This window comes from Stigmatopora argus, chromosome 15 (assembly GCF_051989625.1).
Source record: "Stigmatopora argus isolate UIUO_Sarg chromosome 15, RoL_Sarg_1.0, whole genome shotgun sequence".
NCBI lineage: Eukaryota > Metazoa > Chordata > Actinopteri > Syngnathiformes > Syngnathidae > Stigmatopora > Stigmatopora argus.
In genome coordinates, this window is record NC_135401.1 from 6,018,391 (window position 1) to 6,045,374 (window position 26,984).

Below are 26,984 nucleotides of genomic sequence, written 5' to 3' on the forward strand. Positions count from 1 at the left end.
TCCCATTTTTTCCAGCATGGATATGAACATAACTGGGTAGTTTTGAGGCACCAAAATAATAAAAAATGATATGTTGCCCAGTCTTAATATACGTAGGGATTTACTTCTATCATAAAATTGCATAAATGTGACTATTTGTTTATTTTCCCCAACAATAATAATAATAGTCATAATACATTAATCATAATGGAAACTCTAATCTTTCTTTGGTTTCTGACAAAACAACACAAATTAAAATACTGATTGATAGGTAAAGCAACATCTAAAAGTGTAATTTTCTTACTGTGCTCTCGCATTATTATTATTTTTTTTATCCCTGTGAGTGACATTAAGTGCAACTCTCTATGGCCTTGAGGATCATACATGTGCAATTGACAGACTTAACTGAGGAACATTGTAGAACTAACAAAGAGCACAACAACTATACAGATGGCGCTGTCATTGGCCAATACCATCCGTGCAGTGTTTGTTAATTGGCGGTTGAAAAAAAAAGGTGATGTCGTTTTGAATAGAGTTATTGGCTTACTATGAGGATAAAGAAGCAGTCCTGATTATTTGTATGTGTTAAATGCCCTGGGTAAGCAAGTTAACAAACACGTTTGCCCCTTTTTTTTACTACAAAAAGACTGTCCCAATAAGCAGTGATGTTTAAAGAAATACTTCTATGTCCTCTGAGCAAAACCGTCTGTTGAAGTAATGTTTAATTGTGGAATCACTGTATCAGCTTCTGGAAAGAATGCTCTAATTAAAGTGGTATATCCTCACAAGAGGCACCACACCTAAAAATGGATGCCTCTCATTTACTTATGTTGTATCCGGAAGCACTTTATCTCCCACAATGCACAAATGTTGTCCTTTATGTTGTGCACAGATGAGATTAAATATACTCTTAGTGTGCATATAAAGTCCATAAGGGGACAGAGGGATGTAAAAAGCACAGTCCTCATCTCCGTCAGCCACAGTTTGTTTGTTGCCCTGCTTTACATTACACGTGATTATGCAAATCTAGAGCTGTTCCTGTGCATTATGGGCCAAACGCATCATCAAGATCTTTTCTAAAGCAGTCAAGGAGCTATTTCGGCATTCTTTTATTATCCGCAACAAAGAAAGTCTTTTGTTCACGCTTTGCTGCGCACACACTTATATGAAGGAAGAGAGAGTTACACACACACACCTCCACACACACCCCACACACACTAATCTACAGTATATACGCACAAGCCCTGCTTTTGCTTTCCATGACTTACTACTGTCCCCTAGTGGTGCTAGACTCCCTTATTTCATTCCCAAACCCTTCATTTTCTTTCACTTCACCTGATTTCCCCCCCATGTCACCAGTCCTCTCCTCTGCCTGTCCCTTGCCTTATCATGCTCAAATATTTAAAGGCTTGATTTGTTGTATTGTATGACACAGAGCTTCTATTATGTGTCCGCACTGTGTCCACAGTGGCTTTTTGCCTCAATGGAGGCCTCAAACAGAGTCAACAAAAACAGGAACCCTGGTGTTTTGTGGCTATTGTGAGCCAAAGGGCCCCATGTCAATAAGGTATTGTTTGGTGAGAGTGCTGCACCGAAACTTCTCTGAGAATGTTATCAGGGCTCGTGGACGTGCCGGGTGTGCATAATGGTGCTAAAATGTAAGTATGATTGTTTGGAAAAGCTTTAACGCAAGTGGAGAATGAGCCTTGAAGAGGGTTCAACTAGGTTAGTTGCAACTATTTGACCCTCAATTTTTCTTGTGTATATTTCGCTAAAATGTTACTTTAAAAAATATTTACAAAATGCTCAGCATAGTATATGCTTAGTAGAAGCATGGTTACAAAAGTCACGTTAAAAAAAAAAACTCACACGGTAAATTATACTCCTTTTAAACATGGTCTAAAAATGTTAGAGGTACATAAACAAACACATAAATAAGGAAACCATACTCAACTTTGGTCTTGCTTAGATTAACTTTATTTAAATCAGGTATTGGATTGGATTGGATAACTTTATTCATCCCGTATTCGAAAAATTTCATTGTAACAGTAGAGATTCTTAAATGAAATTATGCACTTTTTCTCTAGATACACTCTGTTAGAAGGACCAAATTGACCCAACAGACATGAAATCTAGCTAACCTATAAAATTTAACTCGCCTCTTTAAAATGTGGTTGCAATGTGAATGAGTCAGAAATGACTGGAATGTATCAATATACACATAGCCATCTATACAAGCATCTGCAAACTAAATCAAGACTAATAGCTGTGTCAGAAGAGTTCCAAAACAGAGTCAACCCATTTTTTTCCTTTCAAACAAACTAGGCCTAATGCATAGGGATGCCGAAATTACCTGAATTTAAACGAAAAGAGCCTGTCCTCTCAGTTCCTCAAAGGTAACTAATAGTATGTATGTTTATACATCCTGTTTACCCCTAAACCCCCACTTTCTTCCGGATCACTGTTATCCTAGACCCTAATTGGTGCGATAACCTGGAACGGTGCTAATAAACAGCGGGGTAAAAAGGGTCAGCCTCCAGTGGCAAGAGCATGGACACACACCGTCAAGTCACTCATGTCAAAGTAGCAATTAGACGGGTTATAGAGGATGGCACCTCTGCCTCTAGTGTGGCCTGCCACCGCTGGGAGGACTTCTGGAGCAAAGAGGGCTATCAGTCAAAGCCAGACCACATGCATTCATTAGTCGGTTCAGCTAGACATCAATTATTCATTTAAAAGTGTGGTCACTGGATTATTTCTGTCGCCGTCAGGCTTATTGTATCAAATCTTGATCATACCTCGGCTGATCAGGTAAAATCAATCAAATAATGTATGCATTCCAAGTATTGCATCTAGACAAAGTGACAATTCTCTATTGCTCTTTAACTTGCCGGATATCGTGTTCTTCACATTTTATCTCCAACAAAAATAGTTGAAACTAGAATTACTAAATTATATAAAAATAATGTGACATTTTATTGTGCCATAATGCAAATGTTGAAAAATAAAATGCCCATATGTTCTTTAATGTTGATGTAAGCAGAGCAACACCATTATATCTTCTTGATCTAAACACATTTAATATGAGGCAACTTTATAACAACCATTGGTCTGTTTGGCAGGATAGTTTGACAATTTCATGTTTGCTGACTTCTTTGAAATCCAAGTGGGCATTCTCAACTTCAGCAAACTGAATTAGATCGCATGTGTCTTCTCTCTTTTTAGTTGACCATTCATCACCTTTTAGTTATGGTGCAGTTAGGGATACCAAATGACTTATTCCACTCCATCTATTCATTCAGATTCAGTGAGAAATCTCGACTCAAATTCATAATCTGTCTTTACTCGGTCTCATTATGCTTTCATCTTGGTCTTCTTTTTGTTGTTGTTCTCTTTCATTATTCAGCCTTGCATTTCTTGATTTCACTGTCAACCCTCCCTTTTGAAATGGTTTGGACTTCTCTCAGCATCAGTGACCCTGAAACATCAGATCATTCACTGCCAGTTTCCTTGTCCAAATGGATTTGGACATCTGTCATCGTCAATAGCAGCCAATGTGGTGATTGCAATGAATGCAGTCACAATGCCATCCATCCAAATACCTCAAACAATACAAAAAAAGTGTTCCACTGTCACCCTGCTTAACAAAACCATATTTAGGAAAAAATGTAAAAACTAAATATTAAAAAAATGGAAGCTTGTTATACTTAGGTCATAATTATGGTATAAACATTGTTGGGAGGTGACGGAGCGCAGACCTTGGACTTAACCCTCGTCTTCAGGACTCGGCAGGCACTCACAGATGATGCAATGACAGCCCTCTGAAGCGGGCGGATAGAAATAAAGGCCAACACAGTGTAAAACTCTAATCATAACATAGCTTTGCTTATGAAAACAATAAACATTTTTGCATTTGTGGTTAAATTCACAGAGGTCGTAACCTTCTTCCTGCACCTCCAATGGATTGGCTTCATTTTCTTCCCCCCACTTCATTCCTCTTGGGTTTGTGCTGCACTTGCAGAGTGAGTCTCTTCACAAGAATGTGTCTAATTTAGTGGCTAAGAGGCAGATTTATACCTGTGCTAGTTATGGAGAAGGTTACTCCCCGGAGAGGCCCGATGACTGTTTACAGGCGGAGCCACAATGGCTTAGCAGATGATGAAGCACCTGCCAGAGCTCCCCCATGTCTCTGCCGTCCCGTTCTGTCTGCTCGCTCGCATCCCTTCGCCTTGCCTTCCTCCTTTTCCCGTTCTCATGCCTTCCTTTTGCGTCCTACCCCTCCTCGGGGTTGTGTAGCTAACACCCATTTCCCACTTTTCTCCCAAGAGCAAATCTATTTACTGGCTCTCTCTGATACTGAGCTTTCATCTGTGTATCCCTCTGCTTCTTCTTTCCTCCATCCTGCTCCTCCTATATGTGTACGCCCACCGCACCCACACACACATACATACACCCGTCAGCCATCAGTGCACAGAACTGTGGTCAGGTTTAGTTTATGGCCGGGAAAGGCAATATCGAGATTGTTTCAGAGCAGTGTCATCACTCGAGATGTATCGCTGTCAAGAGTGTGTTTTATACGTCTGGGCCGGCGGCCGCAGCCATTTTGGGAAGCAGAAAATATCATATCATATGACCTCCTCCAGTATAAAAGTAAACTATCAGCTGTAAATTCGATACACAACTACAGAGGGTGTGTTAAAAGGGAAGGAAGTTAAACGGGCTCGGTGTAAAGCGTTCTAGAACTAAAGATCAATTCTTTCTGTTGTGAATAGTTTTTCTTCTTTTGGTAATGAAAGATTAGAAGGACACATATTTTTTTTGCAACTCACGACAATAGCTGTCCAATCCATTGGCAGTGGCAGGTCAACTTCAATTTTGTACCTGTGACTATTCTCATAACTGTTCTTCATTCAAAAGGTTATTATTATTTTTTGCACTTTGCTTTAAAAAATATAAACACTAACGTTTGATAACTTAATAACTCATCCAAGAACCAATGTGGAAGGAGGGAAATGGCGACCTCAGTCATGTCAAGTTATAATGTTTTAAACCTAGACAGTTGTTGTCATTTGTGCAAACCCATAATTTAATACAGGGGCGAAGCTTGAGGCGGAGGCGGGTTCCCAAAGTTAAATAGTTGCAGTAATTCTGCATCTATGTCTCTCTTGTGAAACTTTTTGGCACCTCTTGAATGCATAAAGACCAGTTGGCGTTCCGAAGTAATGATCATAAAGTCAATCACAATCAGTCGAATTACCCTACAGTGTGTGTCAGTTTGTCCCCTCTCAGCCCCCAACGATGCGACGTGCGTGGGGGAAGAGGGTGGCTACATTTGTTTGCACATGTTCATGTGACATGTGGCTGTGAACGTGCACAGGAGGAGAAATGTTGAACACCAGACATAAATTGACATTTTTTACATGTTTTCTTAAGGAAATTGTAAATTATATGTAATTGTTGTTAAAATTTAAAACAAAACAAACAAACAAAAAACTTGAAGCCCCCCAAGTCCGAGCAACTCTCACATTCTGAATGGCTGCCCATAGGAAAACGTTGTTGGGAATTACTGTCAGGACTTCTGATTTGTATGCATGACGGGCCTTCTCATGTCAAAAAGAATACTAGACCCCACAAGCTCTTTACATTACGGGCAAACATTTGCAATTATGATGACTTCTGCCCGCTTATCTCAAAAGGAACAGGTTCTTACTGATGGACAAGTCGACATTTTAATGAAATAAACGGCTCTGAGCTGATGAAATGAAGATTGCTCCACCTCGGGGCGCTCTCAAATTAAATTATCAAGATGACTATGTGCATGGTGGCCTCATTAACTCGGGTATGGTAACAGCAGGGGTGTCGTGCTAGGACTCTGTTGGACTTCGAAAAAGTGTTCAGAGGAACCTTGAAGGTCCTACACTGTCAGTTACGTGCAAGCTGGTTAATAGTATAGGAAATCAATTTAATGTTGTTATCATCTGGAATCAAACCATCGCTATCATAAAAAAAATATTATAATGTTTATTTGTACAAAGACATTACTGTATAACAAAAGGAAAACAATAGCTCGAAATTTTAAATGCAACATAAAAAAAGCACTTGCGCAATTTCGATCAAATGACAACATTTTGGCCTTTGAACTTTAGAGGCTCCACTTTATTCTTCTCTTGTGTTTCCCTCTTTGTCCCGATCTACACTTTTCAGTGATAGAGAATGGCCTCCCAGATTCGTTTGACTCCACGGAGACAAAGCAATGTAAAAAGCATGTGTTGTCCCAAGAGTCATTGCAAATGGACACTGATGCAGATAAACACAGAGCACGATGGCGCGTCAGAAGTCGCTCCCCATTAAAACAATGTTGTTGCTTGTGGAGAGGGAGGGGCCGGCGGGCTTCGACTGGCAATGGGAAACACCTGTGTTGGGGTGAGCGTCAGGGCATTGGGTTGACGGCAATATTTTACCACTGTTTCAAAAGGAAACCAATGGGGGCGGAGGGGAGGGGGGGCGAATATACAGTAGAAATGCTCACAACTTCCTTGCATTTACTGCATTTTCTGATGAGAAAGTGCAGTTCATTTCTCATTTGTTACTGTTGGTAGCAACCATTTCAGAGGTGAAGGTTAACTCCTTAAAAAGTAGATCTTGGCTCAAAAAAGTTTCAACACCCCTGTAATAAGTTATATGTGATAAATTTCCACAAATGTGGTAAGTGCACAACCTGTTATATTATTTTTGTAGATTTTTTTTTTGGTTATATGTATATCTTTGTACATTTTTGTATGACTTTCTATTAGTTTCTTTTAAAGCTTGGTGGGGAACAAAACACAGAAACAGAGTGAACATTGAACACCATTTGAAACAGTCTCTCTCAGATAGAACAGCCTTTAGACAGGAATGTAATTACGGTTGTAATCAAATTTAATTTTATTTAGATTCCAGCATTATAACTTCAAGGTATAATATGACTTGAAACATCTCAACCCCCTGAGCACTCACAATAGCTGTTGTTTTATTGTGCACTAAAAATATGCGTTAGTAAGCTAAGTATTGGGGAATCTATCGCATGTTCTATAACATCTATCTCTGAGAAAGTATGCATCCGGTAAAAATGAATCATGTAAATTCCAAAAGCAATAAATAATGTGCAATAGAGCATCACCTTATTCTGCAGCCAAACATTCTGCCAGTGAGTCTATTCTCTGTAGCCGGGCGCCTTACCTTTCAGTTAGGTTGATCATTCTGTACTAGTCTGCATCCCTGTCCTGGGGCCCCTGCTGTCTATTTATCAGCTGCTGCCTTTTAATTCCACGCTTTCTGCGGCGTGAGCATCCGTCTCCGCTGTCTGGCTATGCCGTTAGAGCATCCAGAGCGTAGCGGCGTGCGGCTGACTGATGTGGAGCCCGCAACTGACAGGTGGAGGCAGGTTTGCCATGGAGTAATGATCCCTTTTGCACAAGAAATAGCTGAAGAACAGCGCAGCCTTCACTGTGCACTTTCTGTTATGGCCTGAAATCAATGATAGCATTCCATACTGAACTGTATGATACTCTTAACGTGCCTTGCATACCATGTCTTCCTGTATCATAGTATATCATGGTGTCACATGCCATGTCATGCAAAAACCTGGTCATTGATCACTAATGTGTTAAAATAGCAGACCCAGGTGAGGACTCTCTACCAGCATCAGTAGAATTTGGCTGAGTGACAATATATGACTTGCCACTGAGAATGTGTAAAGATGCCAGGATAATTTCACTTCTCAAGATAGCCTCAATTTGTATCTGTCAACACTGTGTTTGCGTCTGACTGAATAATTTTAATTTGCATCCTCCGTGCTGATAAATGAGAAATCAGATGTATTGCAGGACTCGTAACTATGCAATTACTGTATGATATTAATGCTAAAAGTATCTACTTTTGTAATCACAGAGCAGCTAAAACCTGGGAAAGACAAATGTTAAAGATGCCACATAAAATATCATAAATTTCCTCTTGATTTTGGACACTCCATCACCTTCTTGATTGTAATCCCGTCTCCACCTCTTCATCATTCTTTCCTCCATCACATTCCTGCTCTGCACGTCTAACCAAATTAATTACTGTGTGTTTTATTTCATGCAAGTGTCAGGATGGAATGATGAATGACTTGTAATATCAACCCAATGCAATGAAGGGGACGTTCCTGCTTATGTCGTCGTAGTGCTTACATGCAGACAACACTCGCACACACTCACCCTGCATAAGGTCTCTAGGGCTGCCAATATCCACTTTCATATATGATATTAACTTACAGGGGGAGCCATTATGGCTGCAATGTCATTACCAGTGGTAGCAGCAGGGGATAATAGAAGTGAACCTCTCAAAAAAAGGTCCTCATAATTGCAGGTTGGGCACGTCTTGATAACATTTCATATTGCTACATACTGTACACCAGTCCTCTCATTACAGCCACAGAGCTTTGTGGTGTTGTGTAATGAGCGTCGTACCAGTGAAGGTCATCTTAATGGGTTTCGACTTGCATTTGGGGGTCCAGAGGAAATATTCTAATGAGAAAAAAGCCACTACGCCAATTAACCACATATAGATAGGTGCTGTTTTATTGTTCCTTTCCTACTGGAGGCCTTTTGTTGTCTTTGGCAATATCGCTCCCGCTTTCCAGTCGGCTTTGCTGCTCAGTAGATTTAACATAACCATACACAGACACTTATTTTTTCCACATTTCAAATCAATTCACACACTACCCAGTATTTATGGGAAGCTACAGTTATTTCATTGTTTAGTCATGGGTGAACAAACATCAGAACAAGCCAGCAGAAGGAATGAATATTAACCCCACCAATGCTCATGTGCATTTGTTGGCTGTGCATGCATGTAGTTTATTGTCAGTTTGCCAGAGCTTACAGTATGCCTTCTTTCTTTCAATGTTCTTTTTATTGAGGGTTCCTTCTTCAAGGCAGGAAAGAACGTGAATTTATTTTTCGACTTCTGTTTTATCCCATGTTTTCAATTTCATCCTCATTTTTATTTTAATTTTTAATCATAAAATTTGACATTGGTCTACCAGACATTTGTTGAAGTTTGTCATTCGTATAACATGCTATATAGTATGTCGCTATATATGTAATGACATACCAAATTATACCATGCCATAACAAACCGTTCAACATAATATCACATAATGCCATATCATACTATATTCCCAATTTTTTTTTGTCAATTAATATCATACTAGAATCATATTCTTGATCATGTCAAGCCAATGCCCTTTTCATACTAGTATAAAAAAAATCAGATTTTTATCCCATCCCATGCTATAAAAATAGCATACTACAATGTAATATTCATACCATAACCGTTAATATGACATTATGATAGATTGTATTTATCATACCATAGTATTTTATTCAGTTTATCGATATTGTCTATATCGTTTATCCATGTGCACAGTCCTTTGGTTCCTTTTCTGGTCATTTTTATAACGGCCCGTCATCAATATTTGACTGTGAAAGTAAAACTACTATTTTCTGTTCAAGAACGTGAACGAAATGTAAGTTAAACTCTTAAAAGCTGTGCCCTATATGCATATACGCTTTGGGGATTTAAAAAAAATGAAGCAGCCGTTTGTCAAATTCCAATCAAAGCACAAAGGCGCGTGAAACACTTTTCAATCACAGTGTGCCGAAAACGGTCAGGTGAGGAAAAATGAACTCGCTCCACGTGCGGTTGTGTAAAAAGTGTGCTCACACTTTCAAGGTGATGAAAACGGCAAGGCAGCAAATATCATCTTGAAGATAAGACGCCACCCTGCTTTCCACAGGCCACATCCATTTTTATTGCATCTGGCAGCGAATTAAGGCCCGTGTGGAATATAAAGGACTATTGAAAATGAAACCCCGGGCAAAGACTGCATTCAGCCTGACTGTTTTCTTCCCTCAGCGCCGACATTCAACTTTGATTCTCACACGGGTCTTCTGATGACGATGATGAACCATAAAAAATGATATAGCTCAATAAAAGTACAAAAAGGCCTGAGTTCATAAAGAGGACCTGAGGGCCATGTTAGGTTCGATGCATTTCTTCTCCCTCTACTAGCTTTTAGAGATGATTACCTCAGATATTTATAGACATTTTTTGATTACCACAAGTTCGCATGCCTCTTTATTTCTGTTTCTTCACACGTATAACACATCCAACCCATAATGCAATAAAAACCTTAACTGGTGGCAGGACAATTCATCTTAAGATTTACTCAGAGCCAGGCCATTGACTCCAAATTGATAAATGAATAGCTGGGAAGAACTGAAAACGTTATAAGTTAACTCATTGGCTTCCATTGATGGCGATAGACAGCCAATCCACTTGAACTGGGTAGATCAGGGGTGTCAGACTCGGGTTGGTTCGTGGGCCGCTTTAATGTCAACTTGATTTCATGTGGGCCGGACCATTTTAGATATAATATTTAGATATTTTTTTAATAAATGGATTAAAAGAACTGGATTAAAAGCCCTGAATATTCAGTTTTTTATAGATCTAAAACAATGTTTATTTTAGCTTTTTTTATATATTTTTAGATTTTACAAAATGATTTTTGAACTAAAAACTGAAACAATTGAGTAAAAACATTACAATTATTGATTTAAAACGGGGAAAATCAGGAAATTTAATATACATCTATACTCTTCATTTTAATTTGATCCGAAAGCAGAAAGTCGGCACTCATGATTTACTTTCCGGGCCACACAAAATGATGCGGCGGGCCAGATTTGGCCCCCGGGCCGTCACTTTGACACATGTGGGGTAGATGATAGATTGTAATTATTATTTATGGGTGTATTTTCTGTTTCTATTCTTTTTCATTTAACTACTTTATTTATCCGTAAACATATATATACTAAAGTGGTGTCTACTTGCGTGGAGGCCAGGTCTTAATGATTCTTTTCAGATTCAGATAAAATCTGCTATGGCGTAGTTAGACGCAATTAGAAAACTGCTTATTGTTGAAAAGCAAAATGGAGTTGTTGCATTCATCTTGGAAGTCCAATTTAATTCTACATTGAGATGAATCACATCCATCACACGTCTCTATATCACAACAATATGACAATACATTGGCTTTTATGTTGATACACAACTTCATAAGAGCCAAGAGTATGGTTATTACATGGATATGGGCGCAAAACGTTTATCTTTTCCGAAGCTAACGTTATCCTCTTTATGTAGCGCTTGATATGACTTCAACACCCTGGTGCATAAAGTTAATAATCAAGGCCACACAGGGTGAGTTCAGATGAATGCAGACACATTCAGAGTATCAAAAACAAAAAAAATAACAATAAGCACACCCCCTTTGAATAAAAAAAAACACTTCCCAAGTGCATTTGCATAAAACATTAAGCTTAACAAAATGATTACACCTGACAAGTTGAGTTGGAGGAAGAACATCGCCGGTGGCAGAAGGTTTACTCTCACATCCCTGCCATCATTCTCTCGTCAAGCTCGGCTTTCACGGCCGCCTTTTGTGGGCGCTGTCACGCCGCCGCCTCGTGATTAATCCTCTGCCTTTTGTTTTCCCCCCATTTCTCCCCTCTCAGTCCCTCCTGCAAAATCCAATAAGTTGCCCTTAAATCAGGTTACCCTGCACCTTGCAGATAGGAGCATTGTGACGGATATGCCAGGAAAAAAAAGCATGCCAGGCTATGTGTGTGGAAACACTGTGAAATTGTACCGCTATGATTGCACGCTATGGTACTAAGTGTTTGTCTTGTAATGCAATTAAAAGCGCATGTTACCCGCCTCCGTACACCTACCGACTATTGTGTGGCATATTTAATAATTTTACACGCACTCTTTTGTGACATTGCCCCCGAGGAGAAATGGAATAATTTAGAGTAGCATTGAGAAGAATAACTTTTTAAAGAACAGATGACAATCAAAACATTAATATCCTTTACAGTCACATTACAGGGAAGGAAAAAAATGTGAACGTTGAATACTTTGCTGAAGGATAGCTTGCAGATAAAGACAGAGAGATTATTGCCTCCTTTCATATCTGCCCCCCTGGCGGCAGTGGGTTATGGTAATATAGTTTTTGAATATGTGTGAACGCAAAACTTAAGAAATGAGTGCTGATAAGTAGTGACAGCGCGACAGAGGCAAACCAGATCTGCCAGCGTGACAGGTGATGTCAAGAAGCTGCGGCGACGCTGTCACTGTGACAAACTTTTCAAAAGAACAACACGGCATTATTGAAGCGAGCTTCTTCCAGCCTTCTATAACGGCATCATCCAAACCCTTACTGGGGAGAAAAATGGAAGCCTCAGCTCATTATGCACATTTTCCCCCACCCTACTGAAAGCTTAAAGTTTTAGCATATGTCAACATACTTGCGAGAAACATTCGTATATATTTTATAAACAAAATCAGATTATGACCTCTGCCAAGGAGCTTATGTTGTTATTTATTTTAAGCATCATTGTTTTTTGTTTGCAACTTTCTGTCTGCAGCTTTTTTAGAGCATTCACATAGCAAGTTTGAGCTTGTTTACATTTGGCTGATTTTTTGTTTGTCTATACATGTCTTGTGATTGGATCTCAACCCGTGGCCTCTTGCCGTAAATTTAAAAGCATTCTCTCTGGAATAACTTTATCTTGCTCCAAGTGGATCTAAATAGTTGAGCTAATTTTGTTACTGCGCCATCTTCAAAACTACAACTAGTATGAAGCAACAGCCGGGACCATTGTATAGACCCTGCCAGCTGGGTCTGTTTTCATAACCTGTTTTCCTTTTGTTCTGTGTCACGTCCCCATTAAAACTGGGGCGCATGGAGATAGACAGAGTTGCATTTTACGATTCTCGTGAACTTTTGTCCTTATGAGAGGGCTTGTCCAGTGTACCACTGTGTGTCTCAATGTAGGGCAGGGTTGTGTGTGTCAACATGCATGTGTGAGTGACGCTGGGAGGAAGGCAAGGTCTGTAATCACCTAATCCAAACATACACTCGGGGAATCTCATTACTGGACCTAACGGTTCCATTTGAACCTTATCTGGTTTCAATCAGCCGCTTCTCATTTGGGAGCAAGGCGTAGAAACCCGATGCCTTTTGTCTACATCCTGGGGGTCTCACGCTTTTTGTTTGTCGTGTCATTCACCGTCTTTCGCAAGCCCCAATGTGTTTTTAGATGCGCTGCTGCCACTTTGTTGGCAGTCAAACGAGCTGCTTCTCGTCAACCAACCCTGCTGGTAGCAGTGAGTGACATCAGCACGGCCACTGGGAACTCCTGCTAACCCTATACACTACCCACCCCAACCGCCACCCCATAGTCCGTCATCCACATGCAAACAGACATTAAAACGAAACCCGACCCTAGCCCTGGAATCTTTTTTTTTTGGGCGAATACAGAATTCTGCAACCTGTGTGCATATGGTTTGCTTGGGGGAAGGTCAGTCAGAGGTGAGGTAGATGCAACATCCCCTGAACTGAATCTGAGGAATCCCCCGGATTAAAGATCTCTAGAAGAGTTGGGAGATAATCACAGGATCTGGAATTCACAATAACAAAACGGTCATATATCTATCTGTCTCCGGCCTTCCTCCCTCACACGGCCACAGGGTCAGCTGAATTGCTGCATTCCATCAACAGCGCTTTTTTTAAATCCTCTGAGCTCCCGATGATTTGCCTTCAAGGATCAATCATGGTTTCAGAAGGTTAACGTAACTTTTGCAGTACTTAAAATATTTTTGGGGATGGCTAATGTTTGGCCACATGAGTGGCAAGGAGTGGCGATAGCTGCATGAATTGGCGTGTAATCGTTGTATCATGACACTATGTAGGTAACTTATAACTGAATTCAAGATGAAGACTGTGACATGATGTTGTAGGTAGTTCATTATCTCTGTGCAAATGCATTTTATATGGTCACAACTTTCAATCTTGAGCTTACGTTGCGGTTGTATTTATTTATTTGTGTTTTTATTTTTTTAATAATGGACTATAATGTAGTATTTTTGCAAGGGAGGACACTTAAAAGTTTTAGATCTAGTTTTTTTTTATAAAACTCCAAACTTTTCACAGTGTAAACTAGTGTTGGTGGAAAAAAAATGCAACTACCACAACTGTAGACTCATTACCAGACTCTGATCTGCTGCTGCATAGGAGCTAATGTTAGAGGCCTGGTGCTTTAGAGTACTTCCTCTGAGACTTTCCGAGGTGCCACAGGGTGCTGTGGCGCTTTGGCCATTTCTGGGTTGAATTAACAGTTGAACAGGGGATCTGTGACTTTGTGTCTGCATTGGGGGTTAGCGGGGTCTGCTGTAGAAGGCTCGTAGGGCCAGTATGATTTACATAGCAGTGTGAGAGAGTCCAGGATCTGAGTCTGTTCGTTCCCAAAGGAATTATGCCACATTGTGATCCATGTCTGATATATGTTCCCTGTGTACTCCCTCTCTCAAACGGCCAACAGATTCATAATTTATTTCACGTTTGTTGGGATTATTTGCTGTTTTAGCTATCAGATGTTTTTTCAATGTAGTGGAGGGATTTGTCTTATCGTCAGATCTTTGCAATGTTGATGTTAATTGTACACGAACGTTCAGTAGAGACACTGCAGATAACGTATCCCTTTACTTCCTTTCCTTCTCAGTAAAGGAAATTACCTTACAAAAAGGGAAAAGGGCTGTCTATGAAAAGGGAGGTATTTTGTCAGTGCAAACTATAGTAAATAGCCTTAGGTTATAGGAAGAACTAATGTCTTGTCCAGAAGAAGCATGAGATACTAAGAGCTTTTCAGAAAACTTTTTGAAAATGTTTGCAGATGATTCATTTCAACATGTTCCTGCAGTGCCACTGTGAATAATAACATTCCTCAATGTTGGTCATGCACATTGAATACCGACAATTGTGGGGAATTCAGGGATTACACCAGAATGAAAAATAAATTCCATTATTGATTGTATACTACAAAAAAGGGAAAAGACGTGCAAATCCACAGCAGACTGTTTTATTCTTCCCTCACTGGCACATTCAAATTATTTGCTTTGGCAGTTGAAAATCGAATGGCCGTAAACATTGACTCTCTGCACAAGCAGAGATAAATAAATTTAAGACGTATTGACAGCAGCCAAACAGAAAAGCTATTGCCCGGCTTTTAATTATTGAAGACATTGATCAGTAAAGTGATTTATTTGGCTTGGTTTGGTTAAAAGGCCTAATTGAGTCGTAGTGTGATGGTAGTGTAACGTCTTTTAATCGTTAATTTGTTTTAGATCATATGGAATAGTGATAAGACATACATATTTTAGAAAGAGACTAGAGGTGGGGGACATGTAGCACCACTGCAAAAAAGAAAAGTGGGTTGTTCGTTTTCTGAATAGATGGATCAGATGGAATGGAAGCTTGCATTGGAATGAAGGCAGCTGCACATTTGGCACCGACTCGCAAATGTGTCTCATTTTCCTAAGCACACACACGTACAATATATAAGGATCTCCGTGTACCGTTTAGGGTTACCTCCAATGTATAAGCCCTTTGTAGCTGGACAAAGTATGATGTAGGATGAATGTCTCTGCCAGTAGTGCTTCTTCTCGCAGCTTCTTCTTTGGGGATTCATCAATAAGAGAAGTGTTTAGCAAGGCCTCAAGGCAAAGAGCATGCCAAACCTCAGACGCATTTCAGATTACCCACTGTGCTCTTTGTGAGACACCACTTTGTGTCTTTTTTGTTGTTATTGCGAGCCCTGAATGTTTAGAGATTCAGTTTATTACATTTTGGCTAGGTGTGGAGTTGGATAATTATTTTTCTCCAAAATGGGGTCATACATATGTACTATAATACCTGAATTCATTTTTGTTGAGACTTGTTAATAATTTGTCACTACTCATTTCAAATGACTCACCTTTTCTCAAGCATCATCTTCCACAATTATCATGAGGCTATATCTCATTTTGAGTGTGGCTTGTTAAGGATAAATGGAAGTGCTGTATCACTGCTTCGAGCTAGGACAGTACTTTACCTTGCTCAGCACTCTGTCGACCTCACTAGGAAAGAACATGCTGCACAATATGGTGGTAATGCTAGTGGGGCCTCGGACCCCTCGCTACTCATGTTTGCTTCCAGCATTTTTTTGGAGACGCAGCATGTGAAGTGACAGTTTGATCCACGCCAACTGCTTCCCGCAGTCATGTTTCACGGTTTATCTCTGTGTTCATGTGTTTGTCCAAAAAGCTTTTCATCAGTTTCATACTATTTTTAATATGATGAAAAAGCAACCCCGGAGAAAAGCAGGTCTGGCTGTATACTGCGGTGCTTCCGGGGTCTGCAGGATCTCACTCAGGAAGCACTTTAAACAGTGCTGGACAGAAATATCGACCCACAAGCGGAGTTGTTTAATATTTCCTTTCCTCCGTAGATATGGACACGAGGGGGATATCGGTCTCCTAGGATCCTGCCCCCCTACCCCCATAGGAAATATCTATATTCCAAGCGGAACTCAAACAATGACATTTGTGGCGCTATTTGCAGCATTGGGTCACTTCCAAAGTATCAGGCCTTAACCTTTCAGGACCCCACGCTCAGCTCAATCCTTTTTTAGTGGCAAGCACTGTGAAAATAAGCATCAAGTGGTGGTTTGTCTTTTACTGCCTTTGCATCATTTCCTGCCTACTCATTTTTTGTCTGCCTTTGATCATCTCCTCTCTGCTCAAATGCACACAGCCGACTCCCCCAGACCTAATGAGTCTTTCAACTATGAGTGATCATGGACTGTTAGTTTCCATTCCTCAGACGGATCGTTTTAAGGACATGTTTCTACATCTCAGTAAAAGATGAATGAACTGAACATTGTCATTCTGTTAAAGGAACCATTGCCTACTCTTCACATACTTATCCATTCCACAGTATGTGGTGAACATAACAGCAAGTCACCATATCCAAAGCCCAAGCAAAAAGCCCCCAACCTAGTTAACGAAGGAGCACATTGGCAAAAAGGACACTGTCTGTCAAAGAAATCAAGCACAAGTGCCTGATCAGTTTGCATATAAAGTTATCTGGTAGGGGGAGAGGGGCTGTGAGGCTGTTAGAAGGACACAGAGCCAAAATTTTAGATAAATGTCAGCGAATTAATGATGGCACTGCACACTTGAAGTCATGAATGCAACATTTCACGTTCCATGCAAGTCCATAAGACATGCACTCGGGGCCTATCTAAACAGCCACACTAGGGCTCTAAGCACTCTTTATTTACTGTAGGATTGTGTTTGGGCTGGTGCCATGCAACACTCTTACCCGCCGAGAGATGAGATTGTTGAGACGTGTACTTGTGAGGGGTGAACAAACGAGCCATTGTAAGTCACTCAGTGATGTTATTATTATCCTCATTTACTGACGTAATAATTCTCTCTTGACTTGTCCATGTTTTTGATTATTATTATTTTTCGTATGCAAAAAAACAGAATTGGGTGCATGGCATAGATTCACTCTTTGCTCCCCAATATCCTCTGCATGTGGACATTAGATCTAGAGGATCAGTGAATTACACCCCCAAACCCCCAACACACATGAACTCCCCTTGGGCCAGATGGTCTTTTGGGAAGGGGTTTTAGGGTAGTGCGACTCTCTGGAACATGCAGGACGAATCAGAGCACCTGTGATCGGTTGGACATACTATGATCGTTTGCACATCACACCATTTGTCAGAGAGGAAGGGAACCGGAGGTCATAGGGTTCTTCTTCACCAAAACGTCCCATGCAGAAGATTAACTGATGCCATTTTAAAGATGACATTACGTATGTAGTTGTTCACTGTTAACTGACTCAAAGCTACTGTATATTGAAGCATCTTAAAGTCTCTTAGCATCACTGTCATGTCTATACTACATTGCTATATATATGTATATATACACATACAGTCTTTACACCCTGAGGTTTTTGGTGGAACATGTGGAATGTTATGGCTTAAACTTTAGCAGAACATGTAAAGGTCACAAGGCTAGGCCTACCAGGGAGGTGATACTAAACACTAACTGCTGTTTGGGTGTCATAGAAATATGAATTGTACGTCATGACCGTGAACACTCTAAACCACCATAAGACCTGGAAAAATAATGTATAGTTGATGGCATTCCCACCACAGTTCGATTGGACATGCAGTCCATAGACCTATCTTTTTGTTCTTAAAGACTCTAGTGGTTTACCCATTTTTTTCTTAGAAATGCGAACAAACTAAGCCCAGATCAGAGGAGAATATATATATATTTTTGGAATACATTTTTGCAGTGACTCAACATATTTGACTACATTCACCTGATAAAGTCCTGTAATGAAGTTCAAATATTTGTCTGGAATTCCATTTGATCTCCAGTTTAAACCCTTTAAAATGATCCCGTCAGGTGAATGTTATGTGCAGTTGTCCTCTACCTCATTCATCCTGACTGTTTCTGAGGGATGACAGGTAAATGACCTCTGAAAGCGCAAATGCTGTCACTGGACTGTCATAAATGTCCTCCACCCACCCGTACAAAGCACAAAAGCAACATGCATATTTATGATTTCCCGTAAACACTGGCCTTTACGTCTCACGCTGGCAGGCATGTGTGTACCTCGCCGTGACACTCCTATCCCGCCCTCAAAAGCTGTGATGGCACAGAGACGTCAAAGAGAATGCCAGCCTTTGTCAAAGTCTACATGCTACATGCATCAAGGCACCAGAAATACTCATTAAGATTTCCACTTGGGGGATTCATCCCAAACGGCCAGTCCAAATGGGAGTGCGGCCATTTCATCTTTGTTTTGATTGGGAGGCATCAGCTAAGATCTAAAGTGCACGTCGAGCTGAGGGCCTAATGATGAGTATATGAGGCATCCTAACCTGTCAGGTATATGTAGGCCTGATTCTGAGGAACTCTTGATGATTAGTGAATGATGAGTCCAGACATGTTGCTGACTGACAGCTTCACCACCCTGCCAAAGCCATACTCCAGGAAAAATGGCAGGCATTAATCCTTTGCGCATTAGTCTAATGGTAACACTAAAATACTATTCAGTGTCCTTGTGAGCGGAAAAAAATGTTGCTGCAATATAAGATAGTTGAAAAATGTAAAACATTAACCTTTAGATATAATTTCCTAGGTTCTTTTGGAATGTTTAGTGTATTGATAAAATAGGCTCATCTTGCAGAAAGGAAAAAAAATAATTTCTTAATTCAGATCGTTTTCTCTCACATGCCACCCTTCAAGTGCATTCTTAAACGTTTATTTTTTCATTTATTACTAAAAAGCAACCCTACAATATTTCGTAAAACCATTCATTCATTTTCCAAGCTGCTGGTTAAGTAGGTGGGCTACAATTACTCCTAAATGTTCCTTCAACTATACTGCACAGTCCAATTTCCACACTTTTGTCACCTGCGGGCAGTATAGGGAGGCATAATTACGTAGTACTCTATTTCAGTTTCACTTTAGTCCCATCAGCTGTGTTGTCCAAACGTCTCTATGACACCAGCGTCATTGGGTTAAGTGAAATGTGACAGAGCAAGGAAACACATTTTGTCAATACATTAACTCTCAGGAAGGATCTTTCGCAAATGTCTCCGTTATTGGCTGACCTCTGAGGGAGGAGTACAATGAGATAAACCAGCCTTTCAATGTCAGACAGCATCATGAGCAGATGGCGTTAAAAGTTGTTTGCCATTCTAAAACGGTAGAGACTCAAGCCAGCATTCCTCAGCATTCACAACCATTAATCATAATATACTTTACATAAGATAGCAGCCAAGAGGAAAAGAAATATCACATCAAACTAATTAGAGATTAGTTGTCTACGTGTGCCATTGTAACATGCACAGAGGAATACAGGAAGTCTGACAGCTCTGCCAAGGGAAGCCAACATTGACATGAGGCCACGACGCCAAGATGAAAGATGGGTACGAACAGCGTGCGCACCTCACAAGGGACCAAAAAGGATTTCACACCAGTTGTGGCTTATTGTTTGGATGGAAGAGTCCCTCCCCATTAATACTGGCCAACTGGCAGGACTGTGAAATTATATAGGATACTGGGACATTTACACAACAGAATCTGAAAATGCACAGTTTTGGAAGCCAAATGCACAAAGATGCAGTAATAGCAGGTATTAATTTACTGCTTTTACCTTCTCAAGACAAATCTCTTTGAGAATACAATGAGACCAAAAGAGGACAACTTTTGGGAGTCAAATCTAAGTCATGAAGGCAGGTGACTTATTTCATCTCATCTGAGCACAACCGTTGTTGTGACACATGGTCACACCATTCAACAAATATATAGTATTATTTATCCTTTGCAAAGAAGCATAAAGAAAAGTTGACAAACAAGTTGATCTTAAGAGAATAAAATGAAAAAAATGTATAGCTACTCTATCTTTGCCACTATCTGTCTTTTCTGTATCTTCCTCCATCCATCCATATTTAAATCTATTTCTAAATCAGAAATCTGCAGCTTTCAAAAACAAAACAAAAATGCAGGCCAAACAAAAGACTCATCATCACTGATCTGCCTGTCCAAATGGGTGTTTACCCTTGTAGGCTTGAAGTGATTGGCAGGTGCTTTGGAAAGCGTCAAAGGTTATGCTGCATCACACAGATGCATGCTAATGGTAGCCTCTAGTAAGCTGCACCTGACAGCAGGAGCCTTTGCTTGAAATGCTTGAATAAAATGAAGAAAAAAAGGACAGCCTTGCACATTATTTTCCTTGAAGCCAATTGTTAGTTAGTGTTGAAAGTATTTTGATCACCTGCAATAGTACTTAATGCCCAGCAAATATTTTGGACACTACTCATGGTTTCCAGTACTCTGAAACCAGGCAGAACAAAACCAAGTGAGCCACCAGCAGGGAATGAGGAAAGGAATATTGACCTTTTTTTTCCAGATCATTTTGAAGAGCTCTGTGTCATATAAATTTGTGGTTTTTCACATCACACAAAAACAGTTTTTCCCCCTCCTCAATAAAATGTACCCGTATTACTGTAATGAACTGTATACATCTGCCCTGTGGTCTTTAAACGGATTACTGCAACAATACAACATCGTCTTTGTCAGCACTTAAGGTCTATATAGTCACGCCTCAGGATATCTTTTTTTTTTCAGAAACGAGGGATTGGCCCATTTTCCAGATACTCACTCTATTTACTTTTTTCACCCCCAACAGTTCTACTTCTCATCATATTACATTAATACCCCACTTCCACTCCAACGCAAAAGAAGCTGGTAATGGGATTAGTTGGAGTAAAGTTGCTATTTTCTCACAATAAAAGTTGACATTGTGCCTTTTTTAATCACTTCTAATCCAACAAAAAGGCTGTTAAAGGATGCATTTCTGCTGCTAATAAATAATGACGAGTGATACAATAATTTCAGACTTTATCAAACAATACTGGTAAAAGACAACCACAATCCCCACCCATTAGCCATCTTCACGTTCTTCATCCAGCTGTTCTTATTTGACTTCCTCCCCCATCTGCCAGCCTTCGTTTCATAATCAATAGCGAGTCCATTTGCCATATCCTACAGAAGCATCTCGGACAATGTTGGGAGATTTGATATGATATGCAATGATATGATAACCCAAGGGCCATGTACACAGGGAGAACTTAAGTAGATCGATACTGCCAGTGAGCACTCTGACGGGTTTCCTAAAATCTTTCAGAATGAAAGTGATTCACTGTGTTTTACAATGCTGACATGCTCAATGGAAAAAAGTTTGTCTATCCGTCATCGTGTGTCTTTTTAGATCTGTTTATGGGTCATGTCCCGTCCCTGGATGGTTGCAGTGATATGAGCCACTATGACATCATTCCTTTAAAGTGGCCACTGAGAATCAGAGTGGGGTTCTTCCTTAGAGAGGGGTGCATTATCCCACCATCTCCTCTTTAAGACAGCCTTCGGTTTCCTAATCATAGATTTAATACCCTCATAAATGATATATGACAAAAGAGGAGATCAATGCAGGCTGCAAGTTACAGGCCAGGGTAAATGTGGTTGTGTATGTATAATCCAACTTTAAACTAATGCCTTTAATTCACGCTTGGTGGTGGTGTGATTGTGGGTGTGGATAGTTGTCTGTCTTTATGAGTGCCTTGTGACTGACTGGCGACCAGTCTAGGGTGTAATTTGCCTTTCGCCCAAATGTCAGCTGCGATAGGCCCTAGCGCCCCGCGACCTTAGCCAGGATAAACGGTGTTAAAAATGAATGAATGATGACCATAGCCATACAACAGCACTTTAAAGGACATATGACATGACAAAACAAACCTAATAATACAATGTCATACACAAATCTCAGTTTATCTGCATTTAATTGTATGTCCAGAATTAATGCTCTACTTTGTACCTTTGTCTTTGTGCCAATTAAGTATTTTGCTTTATCTTTTGCAGGGTTTGCTGGGGTTGAATTTCTGTTTACAGAGCATCAAGGTTAAAGCAAGTGTTTTCAAAGGTAAAATTCAAGCACCATCTACTTGACCCTATGCGACTATCCATTTGTGAAAGAGCGGACCGGACAGAGGTGATGGTGTGTAATAAACCCCCCTCTCCTAATCCCTCCTCTCCATCCAAGAGCAAAGTTTGGATTTCATTGCCCGCCAGCGTCAGCCTGTTGAGCAGCCGCGGCGACCACTCGGCACTTTATTTTTCTTATTAGATTGCTCTCCCGGAATTCCATTTTTATCCACATAGATCTGGCCAGTGAATCACCATTAAAAGAGGCCCATCAAACTGTCAGGCCATGCGGTGCGCAGGTGTCGGAGTGGGCCCCCCGCTCCACTGTAAACAAGAAAAGAGCAGTCTGGCTGAATAATGGGAATCCAGACTGTTTTTATGCCTTTCAAGATAACTTAAGGAGATTCATCTTCTGTTTTATATTTTGTTTTGTTTTGTCTTTTTTTCTGGAGGGGCCACTTTCACCTCACAGGCAGTGGCACTAGTGAATAATTTTGGCAGGAAAGAAGAAAAAAATGTTTTTGCTAATCACCAACTTTGTTTTCTGGCTCTAAATGGACCATTTTCTGCCCAGATCAGGACAGATGCTGAAACATCATCCTGCCATTATAGTACTATATAGACTAAGATGGATGTAGTATTAAACTCATAAGTACAACCATAAGTAGCTTTAAAAAAAGTTTGATGAAATTGCTTAATTATTAAATTAACCAAAAATATCCTGAATGTTGTCACCACGTGTAATCAGAATGTCGGATACTAAACTTGTTCATGTACGACATGTACTAGATCTTGAGTTTTACCATCCAGGTTTTCGAACTTAAAACACATGTGGAAAACGACTCTGTGTTGGTGAGAGTGGACATGTTAAAAAATAATAATAATACAAATAACTTGTCTTGCAAATACTACTGCAAAAAAAAATAAAAAACAGGTTGCCACATCTGGTCGAGTTTTACCACAAAGTTTGGGGCCTGGAGGCTTTGACGGAGAGTGGGAAAAGAAGGGAGCTGTCAGGCTAGACCAAACAAAGCCTTTCTGGCTAACGACAGGCTAAACACACAAAAGACCCAAGTGTGCTTCGGCTACTGTTTTTTTTTTTTTACTCCATCAAGCCTTTCATAGTGACGCCTCAAATGGATGTCTTTCATTTGAGTGTTTTCCCGGTATGTGGCTAGCAAGTTGGACGTAAAGATGGTGCTCAGATACCCAAACAAGTGTGATGTAAACTAAACAAAATTATGCAATGGTGTGGAAGTATATGGTTTAACCTCAAATTTATGAACTTATAGTCCATCTTCAGTGACATTATTATATTTACAATACATAGGTTGATTAATAGGTTATTTGCTGTTGACCATTTCAGGTTAATATATACTAATATATGCCTTCTTTGTTCACTTCTGGTGTAGGTGGACATAGTCAAGAATAAGAGAAAACAGCGCAACACTACAGGTAAGCTCACACAAGATACTACAAAGAAAGCGTTTTATGCATGCATTCACTGCTTTTGAGGGATGGACATCCAATCAATTTGAACTGGGATATTTGTTTGTGATCATTCAAATTAGACCATTTGAATTAGACTTTAGCAACAAGAAAAATGTAATGCTGTAAACACACAACAAAAGAAAATTGCACATATTATATATATACACTAAAGTATAAAAGACATATTTTTTTCAAAGGAAAGTAAGCCCGATATGTCCTAACCACCAAGTCCCGATACTAGAAACGTTGGTATCATGTTCAGTAGACAAACTTGATCCTAGTGGAGACTATTGGCCATACCATGCACCACTGCCAGAAAGTGATTCAGCAGTGTCCAGAATGAAGATGCTTGCGTTAACATAGTATCTGTTTATTTTAATAATTTTATTCCATGCTTCCTCAAAAAGTATAACAATTGCAAATTCTGAAACAGTTGGACTCACTCCCCACTGTCCTTCTCTAGACGTCTAGTTTGCAAATTGCTGGATTTTTTTCCCCTCCCTAGAGGTCCAGAGTAGTCTTATTCACTCACAGCCGGGGAGGGCGCAGGGCAACATGGGGTGACTAAAGGACGCTGCATGGCATCACATAGGGTTTCTTCCTACTCGGCATGTTTCCTGGATCACTTGCACTCGGGGCCAGGACTGATTGCTGCGCTGGGATTCAGCCACAGCGCGTTTTCATTAGGAAACAGGCCAAGATCATCCAGGAAGGTTCCGGCCCATTAATACATTTGAAGCGGCAAATGAAAGGGAGAGCAGTCCGTGAGGTTTACAGGGGGGGAACGTGGGGGTTGTGGTCTATTTTGAAAGTGGAGAACCCTGTGGAACAACCATGAGAGCCTTTTGTGTATAAATACCCCTTGGATCATCTTAACCGCATTCTCCTTTTTTCCCCTCTGTAGCCAATTTTCCTGCAATTTAAAATAAATTGTTTGTGAAATCCCTGTCGCTACTTCCACTGGGAATCTACGGACAATAGTTTAAGATAGTAGGGATGAAAATCATCTCTATGATATCATCAGTTTTCCATTTCAGACACATGCTTTTTATATTATTCGTCATAACTGTGCTTAGAAATGCCTTTTACACACTCAGATTACAAAAGTAAAGTTTGAATAACACACGGTGTGACACTAAAAGCAGCAATGATGGGTGATAAATATGATATTTCCCAAGCTAGTTGACCCACTCTAGGTGTTTATTACCAGCAAGGCCTTTGCTCAAGCATGAAAGAAAATATGCCTCGGTCAGTTTCCCTACTAGTTAATATTTTATTGTGTGTAGTGGTGTAATGATGCATATTGATTTTTCACCATCTTCACAATCAAATTTGTACTGCAGCAAACTGCTAATCCTATACAGTGTTCTGATTGGACATTATGAGGAATATATGGGATATGATAGAAGCTGCATTTATGTAACATAACTATATTCAGTATTTTGTGAAATTAAAACCATTTTAATACAGTGACTGATTGTTAAATAATCTGTTTAGTTGCTGTATTTGTGATATGAGTGACAAAGTTAGTGTTTGGATGTGAGTTAATTAGTGAATATGTTGAATAGTTAATAATATGGTATTACCATGTTAGGTGGTTCGTTACTCTATTATTGTTGAAAGATGTTAGAAATAGAGAGTGGGTTCAATTGTTCAGTGCGTAAAAAATTGATGCAGTTGCAGTCCATGTTAATTTATAGGTCCACCTGCTGGACTGGAGTGAGAAACAGTTGCATCCTGTTTAAAGAGTTAGTGATTAAACAACAGCATAATCCTTGAGTATGACACTCCGTGGTTGTCAGTTGACTATCAAAGACTGTGTTTTATGTTATCGAAGCGCATCAGCAAAGGGGATCATATGTAAATGATTCTCATGGACTTACAGATGTTAAAAAAGGGCTATGTGACTTGTGCGCAGTGTGGTTTGAGTTGCTGCCAATGCAGCTGTCCAACAGGCATCACACTCAGAGCTGAAAACGACCAGCCATCTATCACAGCGGCACAAGGACGCAAAGGTGTAAAGCTTGCCTCAGCAGAGTGCTTTACACATCTTAATCTGGCCTTGTGTAAAAAATGTTGATAGCATCATTACTAAGCATGACATTTGCACTAAATTTCCCCAAGTCCACTGTTAAGACCATTAGAATACAGTGAATACTGTGTATTTACAAGTCTCGTTTTCATGCCAATCGTTTTTACCCCTTTTAAAATACTCAATTTTATATATGTATCTGGTGGGTCTCTCTGGCCATTTTGGCCCAGATGCAAATAGTCTGTTACTTCATTCATTACAGTTGCATAACAAGTGCAGGAGTGCATTCAACAATTCATAATATTCTGTAAATTTAAAAAAAATATATTAAAAAGACATGACCAGCCACCGATATGTAAATCAAAATAAAATGTTAACTCTGATTTTCGTCCTAAAGAGAAGAAAAAAATGATACAATTTCAACGAATTACCTAAACTACCTGAAAATATCCAACAGGAAAGAAGTCATTAACGATGCCTATACATATGAAGTGTTAAAATCCAGCCTTTTGTTCAAACATTCCAGTGTGTAATTCAGTCAGCGGTTTCTAACTTGCCGGGCGCCAGCCACTCACCATTGTCTTTTTCGAAAATACAATGCCAACTCCGGTTGACTCTCATAAGCACGTTGCACCCTTCTTGACAACTTTTTGTTTACACTTTCATTACATCTCCACTATATTATCTGATACCTGCATGCTGAGTCCAATTTGGCTTTCCCGTGCCACACCGGGCACTGGAGAGCCGGCTTATATTACAGTGCATGAATCAAGGCAAAATGAAATGCACTCCAGATGCTTTCAGATGGTTTTAATTCATGGCGGAGGTCTGAGGACACCGAGAGGGTGAAAAAAATACCTAGATGTAATATGATCTCCTTATTCGATGCTCACTTTATGAGCGATTTTTTCTGTCTGTCCGCCGACTGATTTATAAAACAGACACTGTAATGTTTTAAAGACCTCTTTAACACGGTGGTGCCGATAATTATATGGGTAAACTGTTTGTTTGCATTATA

The 26,984-nt window shown here is 39.9% G+C and overlaps 1 long non-coding RNA gene across 2 annotated transcripts in view; it reads left to right on the forward strand.

Annotated features, from left to right (window-relative positions):
* LOC144090090 (uncharacterized) overlaps positions 1-26,984 on the forward strand; it is a 70,565-nt gene that overhangs the window by 5,422 nt on the left and 38,159 nt on the right. For both annotated transcript variants that reach the window (XR_013305276.1, XR_013305277.1), the window contains exons 3-4: positions 22,381-22,441; positions 23,856-23,898. This is a non-coding gene — a long non-coding RNA (uncharacterized LOC144090090). The remainder of the gene's footprint in view (positions 1-22,380; positions 22,442-23,855; positions 23,899-26,984) is intronic.